The 19,616-nt window shown below is 41.5% G+C and overlaps 1 protein-coding gene across 1 annotated transcript in view; it reads left to right on the top strand.

Annotated features, from left to right (window-relative positions):
- Positions 1-4,772: 4,772 nt before the first annotated feature.
- The window catches only part of pak1 (p21 (RAC1) activated kinase 1), a 65,129-nt gene continuing 50,285 nt past the window's right edge, over positions 4,773-19,616 (top strand). Inside the window, exons 1-2 of the mRNA XM_022738565.1 lie at positions 4,773-4,908; positions 17,243-17,307. The gene's annotated coding sequence lies outside the window, so the exon portion shown is untranslated. The remainder of the gene's footprint in view (positions 4,909-17,242; positions 17,308-19,616) is intronic.

Here is a 19,616-nt window from a genome sequence, read left to right as displayed (position 1 = left end):
CAGACTGGCTTCACAGGTGTATAAACTTGAGTGATTTAATGTTTGACCCAGCTCTTGGTCCACTGCATACCCATTCTGCTGCTGTTGTCCTTGATCAGAGTTGGAGAGTCTTTTGAAATTGAGCTTCTTCCAAAGTGCGGCCTGGTCATCACTAAAATCATTTACAGCGCACTGCAAAACAGCTGTCTCCTCTACTAAGTGGTACATTATCTCTGGTGCTGGGAACACGAGAGCAGGCTGACTGCTAACACACTGCTGTTGCCTCCTCATCAGACACATATACAATTTAAAGTCTGTTATTGTGAAGTTAGATACACGAAGTGCCGATGTGTTTTTCACCACGTGGAATCTTCCTTTAACATCGTCCATCACTGATGTCCTACCGTCCCCAAAGACTCCAGTCCACATGTCTGTCTCAGATCCAAACTCCAGCTTTAGCCACTTGACCACCAGACTGTCAGCTGCTCCCTCACATGGCAGATCCACTATTCCTCTGACACTTGTTGGAATATGTTTTATCTGGCGTATTGTACTACAAATGGTAACGCTTATGTTTTCCTCATGTGTCACTTTGCCCTCGGTCCAGCACAGCTTTTGGTACAGGCCGGAGTCTGAATGCATCAGGTTGTTGATCATATAAGAAGAAATATTATAAAGTTGGTTCAGGCCTTCAGCTGCTGTTGAATTCTCTGGCCAGAGGCCAGAGGTGTTCCACAGGACAAGTGTCTCCTCACTAACAAACCTAGAGACCAAGCAGAGGTTGGCCGAAGGTGTAAAAGCCCCTCTCCTCTCTGATGACAATAAATTCCTCTGCATGACTATTTCTGATGAGATTAAACAGCAGGAAGAAGAGCTCTGCGACTGCAGCCACTCTGCTCCAAGGTCCCATTGCAAGTGTGGTGCAAACACTGACACTGCTCACCTCTTATGTTCATCCTCATCAGCAGGTTCACGGTTGTGGTTGGAGGAACATGTCATCATGGGAGACTTTGAGAAATTAGGCTCTGTATCAAATAATCTACGTCTCCTGGAAATGTTAGGTCAAAAGGTTAGCAGGTATAACGTTTACCATCTTCACCATTTTAGTTTAGCTTGTTAGCATGCTAATATTTGCTAGTTAGCACTACACACAGAGTGCAGCTCAAACTGTCAATTTTGATCTGATGATAGTGCAAGATGAAAGGTCAATTGATCAGTTTATTCTCTGGGAAACATATCTGTAGATTTTAATGACAATCCGTCTGATATTTGTGGAAGCATTTCACTTTAAACCACAATCATCGACCTCAAGGTGATGTTAGAGGAAAAGTCAGGGGATTGACAAAGTCATTAGGCTTCATCTTGTTTCAAATATTTTTATTGTGAAGCATAAGCATCCATTTTTACTACAGGTCATCATATGGAAATATTGCCTCAAGTGAACTATAAACAAATAGCAAAAAAGCTGGGTAGAATATATCAAAGCTCAACCCCTTGTTCCAGATGGCATCTGCTATTTCCATCCCGTGTTCTTTCTCCCAGAAATGAATACATTTAAAGTGTGAGGTAGGATTATATAGAAAGTGTGATGTTTATTGAATTTTCCAATTAAATGCTATGTCTACAGTTTCAAATGAAACTTTCTCTTGTGTCCTTTAACAGCCTGTAGTGCATTTACACTCCTCCTCCTTTGCTGTGATTTGTGCTACATTACAATTACAGAGCTGTTGTTATGATATTTTTGTTGTAGTGTATCACAGGCATGTTTTCTGTTGTTGTCCAAATCAGTTAGAAACAGTTATCTTACAGTCACCCACATGGCTCATATCAAAGGGGTCCTTTAGATGTAATGTTCATAAAGTAAAGACAGAAGCAAAACAGATGCAGAGATTTCCTTTTACTATCTAGTTTAAGTCAAGCTTTAAGAAGTCCTTGCAGAAGTCCCTGTGGTATGCCTCTTTTGTACATGTTAACATCCATTTGCTTGTATATTCTGTATATTCTTTTGTCATTGTATGTGTTTTTGTGTTGGTTGATACGTTGTTTGACATCTGTGTAATTCCAGTATGAAAATCACAGTCTGCTCTGTGCAAAAAGGCACTTCATTTAATGTGTCAGCAGTCTGAGTTAACTATATGAAGTTGGTATTTTCCAAATGTTGCAGTCTTTTCAGTATGGTATTTCCTCATTGCACTTCCACAAACAGTGTGTCCTTGCTGAGAGATGATAACACTGAAAAGACTTTGGGAAATACTCACTTGATTTTTCAAACTCACACTGATAGGTTCAGATGTGAGAAAACATTTTTGTACTTTTTAGAAATGGAACAAAGCTGCCTGTAAGAAAATTAGTGAACTTATATTTGTTGGGCAACGATACATCACCAATGTTTATGTATTTCTTCACTTTGCCTTCCAGTGTGAGGCAGCTCAGTTTACACTGCAGAGTCCATGGAGTTCTTCACTCTCACCACCAGAGATTGCTGTCTCCATGTGCTTCATCTCATTTAGTTCTTATGTCCTCACGAACATAGATCCGTTCTCCTGGTTTAACAGTACATGCTGATTTCAGGGATTCACTTACACAGAACAGGCACTGTCTAGGCACTGATCAGGTGGAATGGAAATCAAAATTTGTTCTAAAAAGGTTTTCCATGAAGGAAATAATTTAGCTTAATCAGGTGTATTTAAGTTAGTTGCAATTCCCGTTGTTCTGTTTCTGTTTGTCTAAAGTGGCAGGGGAATAAAAATATTAAAAGTAACTCAGAGTTTAATCCTAAATCTCACAACTTCTTTGCAATGAATTTGAAGTCTTCAACATTTGATAAAGGAATCAGTTATGTATGAACTGTTTTGTTTTATTGTTAGAATAAGTGTAAATGAGGCTATGATACTGAGTATAAAACTATATGCTAGACAGAATGATAAAGGGGGTATCTCCATCAGACATCTCACCCTAACCTCTAGTCATATTGGACTAGAGGGCTTTCCTCATGTACTCATTACCATTTAAAGTCAGTTTACCTCTCACTTGGATTTTCTAAGACATGGTGCAGATATTAACACATGCCACAGTCCAAGGAAATCAATTATTTTGATCCATCTCAGCCTGAGACATTGTGTTTTTATTTTTGCTGGACTACAATGAGGCAAAAATTACAAACAGTTGTAGTTTGTTGTCTTTTGTACCAAATATGATGCTGGCTGGAAATTTTTTTTTTTCCCACCTTTTCAATTTTTCCCCAAATGATTTACACATCATATGAAAAATAACACGGTTACACTTGTATAATTTGTAATTTGAGAAGTACGGTGGCCGGGAGAGCTAAACGCACTACAATTTAAGGAAACATGCAAATGGACAAAACCTAAACAAAAACGTTCATCAATTAGACAACACATGCGCTTCCAATACACACAACGCAACTAGTAAGACAAACACGTTGGGAGTAGCACCACACAACAACGTCACGCAAATGTTTCCAGGGGACACAAAAAAGTGATGAACTCGGCTGGGACGCGCTGGTTGGTTCAATCGGTTCGATCAAAGATGCTCTCTAACAAAGATGAGCCATTACATGCTGCGCCAATGGTAGGAAATTATACACGGTCTTCCGGTCTCCTGAGGGGCGTGGTCAGCTGGTATGAAACGTGACAGTAGTTAATATAAACAGGTAATTTATTACTTACCTGTCTGTATCCTTTGGAAAAGAAAAGAAAAGACTTAGACGTTGTTCCTGTTATCACGGACTATTGCTGCAGAAAGGATGCACATTTTAATTTACACTAACTGATATTTTCTGAATTGTCTCTGATATTACTTTTGTCATAATATCTGAATCATGGGATGATGATGTTAAGAAAATAGCAGTGAACCAGACTGGGTTCATCACTTTTTTTATCTCCCCTGGAAACACTTCCTTTGTCGTCTGTGCTACATGCAGCGTGTTTCTGTATTTGTCTATTTGGATATTGAGTTGTGTGCTGAGCTCAGAGACATATGCAATCATAGGCTATTTTACTGGATAATATATACATTTTCTTCATTTTAATATATGTTCAATATGACATGTATTATTACTGTTGCCCATGGAGTTAAACTCATACACATCACAATCTCACATTTTCTTATTTTGATATTATGGTTATTATTGCTGTGAATTTTATTTTGAATCTATTAGTTTCTCATCACATTTATGTAGTCAAGTTATTTTCTTATTTACTCATTTAGTTGTTTTTTGCTTTTAAAAATAATTTTGTGATATTTCAACATTACTTAGGTTGAGGCTTTAAATAAGCTCATTGGGGTTTTTCCTTCCCCCTGCACTGTATGCTGTATTTGTTGTGTTTGTTACTGTATTTGTATTTGTAAGTTAAATTGTGCAAAAATAAAGAAAACAAAAAAACTATTAAACCCCCCCCTAATATATAGATCACATTATTATTATTATAATTATTATTATTGTTATTATATATTTATTTCCGTATTCATTATCTGTGTTTTGAAAATGTATGAAATGGTATGTAAAGTGGTGAATTCTTGATGAATTCTTGATTGATGACCCCTCCCATCTCCTCCACCACCCCCCAACCCAGTCTCTGCCGGCGAGCTACGACCCGCCCCAGAATTCGAACGGACATCTACACCAACCAATCGGCGATGGGTGAGGCTGAACGCTGACCAATGGTGTGTCCGGAGCTGCCTAAAAAGGGGCGGGTGTTTGTGTGCAGCAGGCTTCTCTGTGCCTGGCTAACAATAGCCGGGGATCGGCAAGTTTAGACCACTGTTATTAAGACCAAGAGGGCGACAGAGCGGAGAGGAGCTGAGCCGAGAGGAGAGCAGAGTTTGCCGAATACATGAGACGGTGTGTCCCGGTGTCGGAAATTATCACCCAGCATTCTGGAATTTACATTAGCCTCCAGACAAGTGGTGAGTTTGCTTTTCGACTTTATTTCTAAACCTCAAATTCATCCTTTTATCTCCATTCTCAGCCAGGCATGGTGCGTTGTGAATGAGGGGCTCATTTGTCTGTGGGTAGGAAGGGGTTAATGGTTACTGTAGGCTGGGATCGCACTATTATTCTCTTTTTCTTTATCTACATCCATGTATGAACGCAACCGGACCCCGCAGGCCCTTCAGCCCGCACACAACGGGCTTGAAGTCCGCCGCGGCGAGTCGCAGGAGGATGGTGTGATTATTTTTTTTTTATTATACCGGTTTCCTCCCAGTTTACCAGTAGGCTGTGATAACATGGGTGTTTTTGCTGGCGAATTTATACCACGACAGTCTAAGCGACAGATGAATGAATGAATGAATGCACAAATGAATGAATGAATGAAATCCTGCCAGTTTCTACTTTTCCATCTCTGAAATCTATCTCAAAGGATACCTCTAACATGATTCATCAGAAAGTCCATGCCATGCCCAAAGCCCTTTTGCTGTAGTCTAAGTATAGACAGACACTCCTGCTCTCATCCTGCTGCAATAATTTTACTTTGAAGTTGATTTTTGAGATTTTATCTGTAAATAATCTTAAAACAAACAAGTGATCAATCTTTAATCCACTCAAGTTTCATAAATTAGTCTATAACGCGACCAATGTGTCTGCAGTACTTCCCATTCCTATCACTGTAAATTTAGTTGCTGTAAACCTTCTTCTCGTTTTCTATCATATGTGCACAGTAATCCTTCTGAAATGCACTGAAGCTCTAGTTTCCACATGGCTCAGCAGAAATCAGTGCCCTCTCTTGTCCTGGAGAGTTCAGTCAGTATTTAGTGAATGTGCCAGTAGATTTGTGGAGGTTTCGTGGCTTTGGTAGGTCAGACAGTGTGTAGATCCGCTGTGTCTCATTGATTACCCACAGGCAGATAACTCTCATTTGGCATTTTCATCAGCTTCAGGAGTTAGTTCCCTTCTCACTACTGCCCATACTCATCCTTCAAACTCACTTCTGACTCTGCTGGATAAATAAACTCATTTCTCTGTGTCTGTATTTCTGTCACTTTATAAGCTACAGCTTTTCTCTGACTGAGTCAGGCTGACCTTGCCCTTTGCTCCCTCTTGTTATAAAAAGTTTCTCTTTCATCTGAGTGACCAGGTTCCTGGGAAATGAAAAGCTGTGAGTGTGTGGAGCTCATTAAAGCTGTTTGATTCAAAGTGGTTTGGCAAAAAAACAACACAGCTTCAGACTCAGTGTAAAATCTCTTTAACACACATGCTTGATGCTGATTGAGCAGTGGGTTTCACACCTGGATCAGGGGAGAGAGTGATCAGCCTCTTTTATCTGCTGTTAAATGGGAAGTATTTGCACTCACTTAAATTACTGCAATATTCAAGGTTTCCTCAGAGTTCCCCCACCTCAGTTTGAAGACCTCTGCTGTAAGGTAAATGTGTGTGAATTTCAGTGGGGGTAACTATATGGGTGATTAGTGTGTATACAGACGGATCACGACTCAAACTACAGGCTGTAGACTAGAAAAGTGAAATAGTCTGTAGCAGAATATTAATTTTATTCAACAATTGATGACAGAGTTAAATTATTGATGATAATGATGTTGGTTCAAAATCTACTTTTTCAAGATAGTCTGGCCTAATTTACATTTATGATGAGTCAATTAACACTTGTTACAACAACAACAACAACATCAACAACTGTTCTCTGACTTTTGATCCACCAGGTGATTAATCCAAGACAGACAGTCAGTCAGACAATTATCAGCAGATTAGTTGATTTGCTCTTTTTTTTTAAATGAGGATAAAACCATGTTTTATACACCATGAAGGTGACAGTTACACCTAATGTTAATGTAGCTGGGTTTATTTTATACATATTTAAAAAATTGGGATGTTTGGGATCTCCACTTACTGTTGGTGTGAAGAACGCCAAAAGTGAGTTTGTAAAGAAAGACCCTCTGGTGGGTCTGTGTGAGTGAAGATGTTTCAAAAGTCTCTGTATCCAAACAAGTGCAGTGCACAGCATGAGTCTTTGTGACTTGAATTATAGAAGTTAACCACGAGGGCATCAGCCCTCAAATGAGCCAGTGACGATGAAGGAAGTCCACTTTTCCATCTCAAGTGTTTAGTGCAGTGAACAGACCCGCTGACCGCTCACACTGGATCAGAAACAGGAATGAAAACTCTCATTCACGTCTTGATACACAAGCGTTCCTTGTTGATTAAAACCCAGTTATAGCTGAAGTTGACTACCTGAAAAGGTGAAATGGACTTCCTGGTTTGGCTGAGTGGCAGCGGGTTGAACTCATGGATAGGGTTATGGTTTAAGGGCAGTGGTTGCCATGGAGACCTGGGTGTGGCTAAAGGAGTGTTTTATGGTCTCATGTGAAGTATGAGGCCACCCAGTTGTCGCTTTGACACCTCGACAGAGAGAGAGAGGAAGGCTAGGAGGAGTTAATGACCCATCTGGCTCCTGTGGCTTTGGGCTTGGCTACTTCAGGAGAAAGAGGACTGGCTGTGTGTGTGTGTGTGTTTGTGTGTGTGTGTGTGTGTGTGTGTGAGATACACAGACACACATTAATTTCCGTATGATTTCCGTCATTTATGAATTGGCAGGCAGATAATGAGAGGTCACAGAAACAGTGACATTGATGAGGATGGAGTTTAGGGAGGACATGAAGAAGTACTGTCAGCTGGCCTCAGATTGTATCAGGAAACCCATGTGGTGCCGATGCTGCTGGCGTCGAGGGTGAAAAGAGCTCATAATGCTCGCACGGCAGGAATGGACTGTCCAGTTCGGTGTCCTCTGGATTCTGTCTCTGCTCTTTGTTGATGATGTAGCTCTGTTTAATTAATCAGGCTTTTTCCAGCTCTATGAAACTGCAGGGAAGAGAGTCAGCACCTCCCGGTCTGAGGCCCTGGTGCCTGCTCATGAGACAGAGAAAGATAAAGTGAGATTTTTTTCACTTTTCCAGAGAGTTAGATGAAAAGAATGATACAAATCACATGTATTTCAGTAAGTTTTAAAGGTGCTGGTCGCTGGATTTTTTTTTTAGAAGCAGGCTGTCCACACCTCCAAAATGTTGAACTTTTCCTTTAATTGGTCAGAGTCAGTGGTGTTGCTGGCATTAGGGGACTGCTGTGGTGAAAAGGGAGCAGAGCCTGGGAACATCAGGAACCCCCAGGAGGAAATGAAGATGTGGCTACATGGAAGGGTTTCTGTTGCACAGTTAGCTGCAGACATCAAACGCAGCTATTCACTGGCCGATTTCTACAATCGGCAAAGAACAAAATTGCGTATTAACATGGATATTTGTCTGCGGAGTGTAGACTCTCACTCACACCCAGTACCAACATAAATAGTAATATTGGCTGTGGAGCAGCCAGAAGCCTGCCAGCAGCTGAATAATGGATAGTCTGTCTGCCTGGAAGGCTGCTGGGGCTGCTGAGCACGGCGTCTAGACGAATACCGACAGCGCAAAACTACATGGACTCCCCTCTCCTCTCCACGAAACAGGCTGACTGGCTGGATCCAGATAAAAGCTGTGATCCTGGATTGATTTGACGTATTTTATCTACTTCATTGATGTGAAGGCAGATGAAAGGAAGGGTGATGGTGCATCTCTAAGCTGTTAATAGTATGGTTCAGGATCAGTCCTATACTGTTGGTGTAATTATGATTAGACCCGGAGAGAGGGTTGAAACTTTCCACTTGATTAGCACTGGCTCAGTTCAGTTTTATTAAACCAGGAGTCAGAGCTCTGGCTGAACACAGAGCTCACCACGGGAGAGGAAAAAGCTTTTACTGATGGAGCTCCGTTCAGGGTTAACATCAGCGTAATTTAATTTGTTTTCTGTCAGCACTGATCTGTCTGAGTGTATTTGTTGCAGTCAGAAGCTCTTACTGTCTGTTGTACCACAGGTTTTCTCAACCTACAGAAAGTCATCCATTTATAAACCTCCTATAATGTACCTCCACGGGGACATCCACATAATACGTTTTCATTTTAAAACAGTGTTTGAAAGCGAATCGATCTCCGTCCAGACGGGCGTTTTTGCTCCGTACCAGAAATAATCTGTCCATACTAACACACCTGAAAACCATATCACATGACCATTCACGTACACTGAGCACTGTGTGTGCTGGGGTAAACAGGAAGCAGATTGTCTACTCTGCAGTTGGTTGCTTAGTTATAGAAAATGCTACAAATGAGGAACAGCAAAGGCCAAAAGTAAGAGCAGGGATTTCTTTGCTTGGACCGATGACGACTTGGGACAGTTACCGCCTCGCTCGCTCGCATTAGTGGTGACTGTCTTTTGTGGAAGGTTTGTCCAAAAAGTTGCTAGATTAATCGCTAGGTGCTTTGTTGGAAAAAAAAATTCTTCAAATCTAGGATAGAAACTGTTCGTGTCAGTTCATTGTGAAAGAGCAACGGCCATTTGGGAAACTCCAATGCTCTACCAGCCGACCAATGGTGTAACTTGATCACTCAACTCTTATCACTCAGTCAGTCACGGACATTTGCCTTTATACTAGGACTGGCGCTGCTATTATGGTTTAGCCAGTAATATAAAATATAAATTAATGAAATAATAATCAGTGTTCAGTGTTCAAAATACTTGTTGTTCCTTATTTTCCACAAGCTTCCTCATCCAAGAACCAGGGCCCCTGGGTAAAAACGAATCAGTTTGTAAGCCTGAATAGTTGACGTGACATGAATCAAAAAGATGAACGGGGAGGTTGTGACCCCCCTACGTTGACGTGACACAGTCAGTTTTAAGAAGACATAGCTCCCTGTTGCAGAGAGCACCTGCAAATTCAGCGAGAGACAAGTTTAATTTTGGCTTGTTGGAAAGTTCCTCACTGAATGACCGTTAATTAGTGGCAGCTGATATGAACTGCCGCCGCCACCGTTTGTCATTTTAACTGACAAAAGCGACAGGCAGCTCCAGCTGCCAGACAAATGCTTTGTACACTGCTCTTTGAGAGAGACAGGTGAGGCAAAAAGGTTGCTAGCGTCTGGTTTTGCTGATCCATGCACATTGTCAACCGAATCATTTTTGAGATTTACACACTTGCATATGCAAGTATGAGTGAAGTGCTTGCACTGTAGAGCCAAGCTGTTGTAAAGGAGAGCAGCACCACAACACTAGCAGGCTGAATTAAAGGAAACATAGAAGAAAGGATTGGAATTTAATCTTCTGTCCCTCATACCGATAGTTGGATCTACCCAGGACACCTAGAGTCAATACTAGATAGCAAGATAAAGTTATTAGAAAGGAAATGTTAGAACTAAACACTGCTCATGCTGTTAACATCCATAAAGCTCTTATTTGCATCAGTGAAAATCCAAACAGGAGAAAAACACATAGAGACGCTGAACATGAAAATATCAGCAAAGATTGCTGTGAGTGAAGATACAGTTAAGGCCAAATCCCAGCTTCTTGAGAGCTGACTGTGTGTGTGTGTGTGTGTGCGTGTGTGCGTGTGTCTGGAGCCCAGAGACCATATGGTAGAGGAACCACCCACTCATTGGGACCAACCACACCTTCCAGTAACACTCACTCACGTCTTTGCTTGCTGTTTATCTACCCTCTTTCCCAGTATCACACACACACACGCACACACACACACACACACACACACACACACACACACACACACACACACACTCCTTCAAACACAAACAAGCAGCTGAAACTCGCACAAGTGTGAGGGTGTGAGAGAAAGAGAGATAAACGAATCATAAATGAGAGAGTGAAAGTATGTTCAGTAAATAGAGGAAGGCTGTGTGTCACATCTCAATCCTGCAGTTTGTGTGTGTGTGTGTGTGTGTGTTTGTGTGCTCGCTGAATGTTTCAGTGCTGAAGTATTGCACACACACCCTGTAGCTTTGCATCCATCGAGAGATATAGTGTGTATGTGTGTGTGTGTGTGTGTGTGTGTGGGTGTGTTGAATATGTGCATTACATCATGTCATGATCACGTATTGTAGATGGTTTTTGTTAGATAGTGTGTGTGTCTGCTGGGAGATCAACACGAGTGTGTGTTTTCACCACATGACTGAGGTGACCCGGTCTCAACTCAGTGTGTGTGTGTGTGTGTGTGTGTGTGTGATAATCATTTGATCTAATTACACAACTCTGTATGTTTGATTGGCCGAACAGACCCTGGTCTGCACAACAGAAACTTACACACACGCACACACACGCACACTGTGATAATGACTGACTGTAGACGTGGGTCAGGTTCTGCAGTGACAATATAAAAATACTCCCTGAGTCAGTTTCATTTCTCCCTCAGTTGGAAGAGGAGGGAGTTCAGTGTAACCACCTACCATGATATTTTCAAATGCCAACATCATGAGATCATTTTTACAGATATCACCGAGCCAGTAACTCAAACACTTCCAAATATCCAAAGATAGAAGCAGATACTGTCGTCTCTCTCTCCTCAGTCAGCCTGTTTTCTCTCTGTTTTTTTTTCTTTCCTCTGATACCTCCTCTTCATCTCCCTCCTTTCTCTTCTCACTGTCCTCCTCTTGTCCTCTCCCACCCATTTCTTCTTCCTCTCACATATTTTTCCTTCCCATCGTCCTCCTCCTCAACCATCTCTCCTTTTTTTCCCCCCCTCCATCTCCTTCAATCTCTTCATCCCCCTTTTCTTCTTTCACCATGTAATACTCCCTTTCCTGCACTCATCCCTCTTCTCTTTATGAGATTCATCCTTTTCTCTCCCTGTTCCTCGTTTTGTCTCCTTCAGTCGTTCCTTCCTCTCTGTTCTCCGGGTCTTCATGGTTGCTCTCCTCCTCTTCAGCCTCCTTTCATCCTCTTCATCACTTCTTTATCCCTCGTTCACTTGTCTCCTCCACTCGATGTGACGTAACCAGTGGAGCAACTATAATACTATTATCTATAAATACCCCTTCATCTCTCTCACTGTCAAACGGAGGAAGTCTCTCATTTGCTCTCATCCACTTCCTTCCATCTACTAGTTACATTTTCCTTCTCTCAGCTGTTTTTGCCAAAGGGATTCTCTTTCTTTCAATTCCCCCCTGACATTTAAAGCAGAAGGAAACTTTTTTCAAATCAAAATGAATAAAATGTGCTCGACATCATCGGTGTAGAGATGCATGAAAATCAGCTGGAAGCAGCTGTGTGAAAATCATGGGGTTCCTTAAAATTACAATCGTGGGATGGTTTAACAATTGAGATGATTAAATGGATGATCTGTGTGTCTATACTCTGAAGTTTATCTTCATTGCCTATTATAATTGGCTAATTACCTTCACACTTTTTGTATGTATTTTTGTGGCATTTTATTCTTTATCTGGTAGTGATAGTGGAGAGAAACGGCAGATGTGGGGAAAGAGAGTAGGGGAATGACATGCAGCAAACAGCCCATGTGGTATGTGCCCTAACCACTCGGCTATTAGATCATACCCTCTGCAAGATGTTTGAAAAGTCCTTAAAGACCAATCTGCATGAACTAGTCTGGGTCTCTTTTTTAGAACTGACAGATTTAGTCAGATTTGTTTCCAGAGTTTCTATCTCAGCCTCTTTCCTGACTTTTTTTGTTGTTCTCATCTTTACTCTTGAGCCAAGATCCATCCTTCTCTTTTCCTGTCTCTCTCCCATCTTGTCCTTTTCCCCAGGGGTGTGTTTCATGCTGTGTTCTCACCTCCGTTTTAACAGAGACAGGAACAACACCCTCCTCCCGCACCAACACACCCTCCAAATTTTAAATATGGCCAGTCGAGCGTGTCAGCTTGCCCTCTACATGCACTCTTTCTCTCTCTCTCTCTCTCTCTCTCTCTCTCTCTCTCTCTCTCTCTCTCTCTCTCTCTCTCTCTTTGCTAGTTACTGTTAGGGCTGCACGATATGCAGAACAAAAAAAAAATCATTGCGATTGTTTTGGTAGACATTGTGATTTCAGTTGGAAAAGTCGAGGATATAACGTGCGGTCCTGGGCGTCTCAATGAAATAATAAACAATGCACAACGATGCAGTGACACATTTCACCTTTATCAAAAAAAATTGCAGCTCCTGCGATGTGGATATTATGCTTGGCCATATTGCTATTTCAAATATATTTCAATTACTTGTGCAGCCTTAGTTACTGTTATATTTAAGTGTTAAACGCAGTGTGTTTATTACATTTTGTCATGTCAAAAGCTGTGAAATAAATAATGTTACTGCTCCAGAGCAAACTACAGCTGAAATGATAAATCAATCAACAGAGAATTAATCTTTTAGCAGTTTAGCTAAAAAAGTCACTTGTTCCAATTTCACATGTGAATATTTATTTTCTTCCCTCTATGACTGAAAACTGTAAATTCTTTAGTTTTGGACTGTTGGACAATCAAAAGCAATGTTGACATGTGGGCTTAGGGAGGCTGTGACAGGCATTTCACATTATTTTCTGTCGTTTTATTGATGAAACAATAAATGAATGGAGAAAACATTCAGCTTATTAATCAGACATAGAAACAATCATTAGATGCAGCCCTAATCCACCTCCTTAAACTGAAACCTATTTCTCTAAATTGTTTAGAGCTCCTGATGCTACTGATGCTGTAAGACCTCCAAATATGTAGTTTGAGATTGTTGGTGTGAGAATCCAACATATTTTCTTGTGTGCATCTCCGCCAGCTGCTTGTCAGCATTCATCAGATATCGGCATGCTCAGCAGGAATGATTAGGCTTGCGGCCATGAAGTACAATTACTCTCACATTTTTCTGCCAAGCACATTACACGCACAAGTAGTCCAACTTATTGTAAGTGTGTGTTTCACCTCCCAGTTGAGACAGACAGCTGGTGGAGGGAGAAACAAAGCCAGTTTAGAGAGCAGCATGTTGGATTTTCAGGCTCATCTTCATATCGGTGTCGTTGATGCTTCAGCGCTGACTTGAACGGACGGAGCTAACGTGGAGTTAAACCTGCCCAATGTGTCCTAACAGTAATGTTGTTACCAATGAACCTGAATAAATGGCATTAGTTATTTCCCTCTAACATCATCTATCGCTAAGAATGTTGGTCTCATCTTTGATCAGAATATGACTTTTGACCCCCAGGCTACTAAGTTCAGCCAGTCCTGCTGTTGTTTTCATTTTAAGGTCCCATATTGTAGAAAGGAAGATTTCAAAGTGTTCAATCCAAAGAGAAATGCACACAGTGTATTGAGAAACTGGGCCTTAAAATGAGTCGTCAGGACATCCATATAAATTTATGATGTCACAACGAAACAGTCACTACCTTCAGCTCTGCCCCCAGTATGCCTGCCCTGGACCCACCGTCCTACCTTGCAGGATCTGGTTTCTGCAAGTGTCTACTTGAAATCAGCTTTATTTTCATGACCTCTATTAAGGACTCTTATTAGTGTTTTGTTCTTTTCAGCGTTTAATGTTTAACACTTTTCTATTCGACAGTAACAACAGTAACATATGGGACCTTTTAAGAGATGCTGCTGAAAGCAGATGCATCTTATACATATCATGAAGTATTAATCAACATTCATTAATTTTAACTCGTCTTGATTATTTAGCATCAGTTGCTATAAATCAATTACAGTTGGTTGAAAATGCATCTGCCAGGTTATTAACTAGAATCTGTTGGTCCCACATTAGCCCTGTACTTGCATCCCTCCATTGGTTTTCTGTTAAATGTGGAATACTGATTACATATAAGGCACTGTACAACCTTGCCCCCAGTTAAATTTCTGATCACCTCACTCTGATCCTCAAATCTCTGCCTTTTGCCCATCCCCCGTTCCAACTGCGAAACAAAAGGTGATCACGCCTTTGCTGTTTCAGCCCCAACCCTCTGGAATGCATGTTCCCCAGTCCATCAGACCCTGTTCAGACCTGGTATTAACACCCGTCTCAGGTGATCTGATCACCACTGGACAGCTCTAAGTTCAGGTGTGAACGCTACCAAGACGGGTGTGATGACTGATTTGAGATCCAATCACCCACACCACATTCAGAGGTGGTCTGGACCACATGTGTCCACATTCTTTTAGTAGTGTAAATGCAAATGTGTCCCGGGCCACACTGAAAGACCACCCACTCTACTGACGTCCTCACTGACGTACACAGTTTCATAATAAACCAAAAATATTTTACTATTTCAAATGGATAAAACCTCATTTCACTGTAGAGCTTTGTGCAGGAAAATGATTCGCTCAATCCCCCCCATGCCCCGTTCTCTCTCTCTCTCTCTCTCTCTCTCTCTCTCTCTCTCTCTCTCACACACACACACACACACACACAACACATCAACACACACACCACGACACACACACATAAAGACCTGTCTGTCGGACTGCCTAAAAACAACAACGCATACCTGTTTATTTGCAGATAGAGTGGGGAAGTGAGATCCAATCTCAAGTGATCGCTGGAGACACGTTTAAAAGCCAGGTGTGAACTGACGCCCTTAGAGCTGACCACTTGTGATCGGATCACTGAGGACACACGTTAATGCAGGTCTGAACAGGACCTCAGATTTGCTGAATCTTTGGACTGTTTTGGTTCATTGGTTCATTTTTTTGTCTGCGTGTGGAGCACTTTGTGTTGAAAAGGTCTATATAAATAAAGCTTTGCTTACTTACTTACTCCAACAGGCCTGTTTAGGTGGTTAAGGACATCCAATATGGCTGCCAGAGGAAACCTGTCATTACACCTTGAACATGTTTTCAAATAGGGCAACAGTGTGCCACAGAAATGATTGGTCTGATCTGAGTGTCTCACTTTGATTATCTATGGACCACATGTGTGTGTGATTGATAAAGTATAAAACTATATGAATGGGTAACATTCAATATCACCGTTGTGAGGAGCTATCAGGAGCTTCTGTCTTTACCTGGATACAGCAGCACTGAAGTATCTTACCTGTAAGTAGCCGAGGTCAGTGTAGCTTGGTGAGTGGATGTATATCTGTGATTAGTAAAGGCTAAAGCTACGCCAACTGTCACTGTCAAGCAACACAGGTGAAAAGGTTCCACACACAGGTGGCACCATGTCGCATTAGTCTGTGGTAATGACAGTTTAGCATCACGTTAGTAAGCCATAATCTACAGCTACATGTGCCTAACCTTCTGGCTGTTGGCATTAGTGTGTGTGTGTGTGTGTGTGTGTGTGTGTGTGTGTGTGTGTGTGTTTGTGTGTGTGTCCCATAACATAAATCATTCAATTTTAGGGTTAGGCAAGTAGTAGCTATGGTTAAGGTCGAAGTAAGTCTACAGAAAATGAATGCATGTCAGTGTAATGTCCTTAAGTCATGGAGACACAACTGTGTGTGTGTGTGTGTGTGTGTGTGTGTGTGTGTGTGTATGTATGTGTGTGTGTATCTTTTCTCACAGTAAGATGTGAATGTGTGGACAGCTGCAGGGCTAACGATCTCACCTCCTGCCCTCCCTCCCTCTCTCTGTGAAACCTTCATCTGTTCAGCCTTGTCTTAGCAGACAATGACACCAACATGTTGTATACATGCAAACAGTTTCCACCTCTCTCACAACGTGGCAGACTGTTTGTTTGTGTGATGGCGTGTGGACCCCATCTGGTAGGAGAGGAAGCAAGACAAGAAAAAGAAAAAGAGAAGGCATGTCTACACTAATGTGAATATATTTTAACATTTGTGTGAATGGGATTCCTTCTGCACAAAGAAATTCTAGGTTTTTCTCTAAAAGTTTGCTATCCACACAATAGCTGTGTCCCAATTTAGGGGCCTGTTTTTGTGCATGGAGATACTGTCATGTTGAAAAAGGAAAGGGACATCCCCAATCCTCTGCCACACAAGTGGAAGCTGTACTGTACACTACTGTATCACTGTGTGGTGCTGCATGAAGATTTCACTTCACTGAAACTCACAGTCCCAGAACGAAAGTACACAACAGTATGTGGACAGGGCTGTAGTTTGATGGTGCTGTGTGTGTGTGTGTGTGTGTGTGTGTGTGTGTGTGTGTGTGTGTGTGTGTGTGTGTGTGTGTTTTGATACATCTTATCTACCATGGTCAGTTGTGTGGAAAGTCCAACTATCTTTTTCCTCAGATTCTCCCTGTGATCATCATCATGTGGTTCATGTCTCAAAGTGACATTTACGTGTCATCACTGTCACATCCTTCTCTTTCTGCTCTGACGACTGCAGGACTATGAAAATGTGATTTGATTAAGTGTCATAAAAAAGTCGTTGTTGACATTCAAAAGTGTTCAAAGTACTGAAGTGATTTTAATTGCTGTTGATAAGCTGGAGCTTGTTTAAGGTGAGGAACAGTGTGTAGTAACAGTTGTGTGTCTGTTTGTGTGCAGGCTGCAGGTTGAATCTGTCCCTCGGCCTTTCTGTGAGAGGAGTGACCCAGACACCACAGTGACAGGTAAGACTGGCTGATGGAACACAAATGGCAGCTCAACTTTATAGCCTCCTCTGGGGAGTGTGTGCCTTGCTCAGGGGCACTGAGGCAGTGGAAGACACACACACAATGACTCAGCTGGATTCTGGAGTGGCTGACAGAATATTTTGGAATAAAGGAGTTGAGACACAGTGTAAATTGGGTTGATGTGGATGCTGTGATTTTAATTCTGGTAATTTGGCCTTCACTCCTGTATTTCTGGAAAGGCATTGACATCATTGAAATTAAGTAAGATGGGCCAAGAAATGAGAGGTGAGACAGTCAGACATGTTGCAAACAAACCTCCAGGTTAGAATTTATCTGGACGAGAAAATGAAGGTGAACGGTAAAATTATTGCCCAAGGTGTCTGTTGTAAACATCCGCCAGTTCACAGACCGACTTCCTGCTTCAACAGCGACCTACAGTGCTTACATAAGTTAGGCACACACATGTTTACTGATATTTCACTCTCAGCTTTACCTTCATAATAATGTGGTTTAAATAGTCTCATTAAGTAATTGGCTTGCCAAGATCGCACAAGGCCTTTCAATTTGGAGCTTTCACAGTAAAGCAGTTGCCAAGTTTGCACAAACTAAAGAACAAAAACTGTAAAAAAAAAAAAAAAAAAAAAAAAAAAAAAAAAAAAAAAAATTTGCGATAAACCTGAATTATAACATGCAGGACTGACACCAGCATCTTTTTCATGTTTTAACAAGTTAAATGACTTGGACAACACAATATATGGACAGAAATATGATATTTCAGTTACATATGTAAGATGATAGGAGGTATGAGAGCTCAGGGTGGAGACACATGATGATGGCCCTTTTGTGAGCAGTCAAAAGAGATTCATTCAGTGTCATTATCTGATATGGAAACCTGCCCAGGTGAACTGTAACAAAAGTACAATCAACTTCAATTTCAAATATTTTCATTATCTCTTTTTAGTTTTTAGTTTTGCCAATATAAAAAAAAAGCCTTAAAGGACACACCTAGATGTGTCCAGCATTTCTTTTGTCCCTGATAATCTTTTGCATAAATTTTTGGGGTCATGAAATATCACCATATATAACAAAACTTTATCAGGAGCTTGAGGTGGTGGTCTCAGTCTGGCTTTCCCATAGCACCGCAATAATCTGCAGAGAACTGCAGTTATCTCCAGGCCTGATTCCCTCTCCTATACAGCTACGTATCAATGCATCTCGATAAACAAAGGAATGAAAGAAATGTTTTCTAAAGAGTCAGTGGTGCCTTCCTTGTGTTCCTTCACCTTCTGTATATTTTAATGTGACATCTGCTAAATTCCCCATATCTTTGGGGCCAAATTACAGCTTTGAAAAGGCTCTGAAAAAGAAGCAAAGACAAGCCAGTTAATTACTGACTGCTGAGTTATTTTATCCAACACAATGAGTGATTTATTAAACATGCGTTCTTTCTCAGTCATTTCCTGCAGCAGTGATTTTTAGGATTTATGTTCTCAGTCACTGGCTGTTGGTGCAGGTTACACTGCAGCCACAGTGTTCATCAGATCATTTGTCCCACTAAAGACATTTCAGAGGAAACACGCAGCAGCAGCATGTCAGTGAACAGAGCTGCGCTTCACTGAGGGAAACATGACTGTTTCACATTATGTAAGTTGGCTGTAATGGGATTCTGTCTTTCTGGCCTAATGGCTCCCAGCATGCACTGCACCCTCTATTATTTATGCCGTTGCCATAGTAACGGGGATGGGGAGGGGCGGAGTCTGACAGCTGGTAGATCAGGGATGGAGAAAGACCCTCCCTGCCAGGACACCTGGGTGTGTGTGTGTGTGTGTGTGTGTGTGTGTGTGTGTGTGTGTGTGTGTGTGTGTGTGTGTGTGTGTGTGTGTGTGTGTGTGTGTGTGTCTATCTTTATCTCTTGGGACCAGTTTGAGTTATAGATGGAGTGAGTAAAGTGAGGACATTTTGGTCAGTCCTCACAACTTCAAAGGGCCATGAGGGTTTAGACCTAGTCAGAGTTACAGTTGTGTTCAGGTTGGTTAAGATTAGGATGTGGGGTTAGAGAATGTATGTTAATGAGTGTCCTCACAAAGATAGAAGTGTGTGTGTGTGTGTATGAGCAAGGGGAAGGAGTGGGGTGGGGGGGGGGTTACAATGCTCATGAGAACAGGGACTCAGGGGGTTTGCCATGCATTTTTTATGTACTGCATCATTGTGTGTGCATGTGTATGAGCTCTGTGCCTGTGTGTGGTGGGAATGTTGCCACATTGTCTTGAGTATTTGTAATGTACATGTGTAGGCCTATGAATTAA

The sequence above is a fragment of the Seriola dumerili genome, unplaced genomic scaffold (genome assembly GCF_002260705.1).
Source record: "Seriola dumerili isolate Sdu_G_001 unplaced genomic scaffold, Sdu_1.0 BDQW01000036.1, whole genome shotgun sequence".
Taxonomy (NCBI): domain Eukaryota; kingdom Metazoa; phylum Chordata; class Actinopteri; order Carangiformes; family Carangidae; genus Seriola; species Seriola dumerili.
Note: the sequence above shows the minus strand (reverse complement) of the source record. Positions and strands in the feature narration are given on the sequence as shown.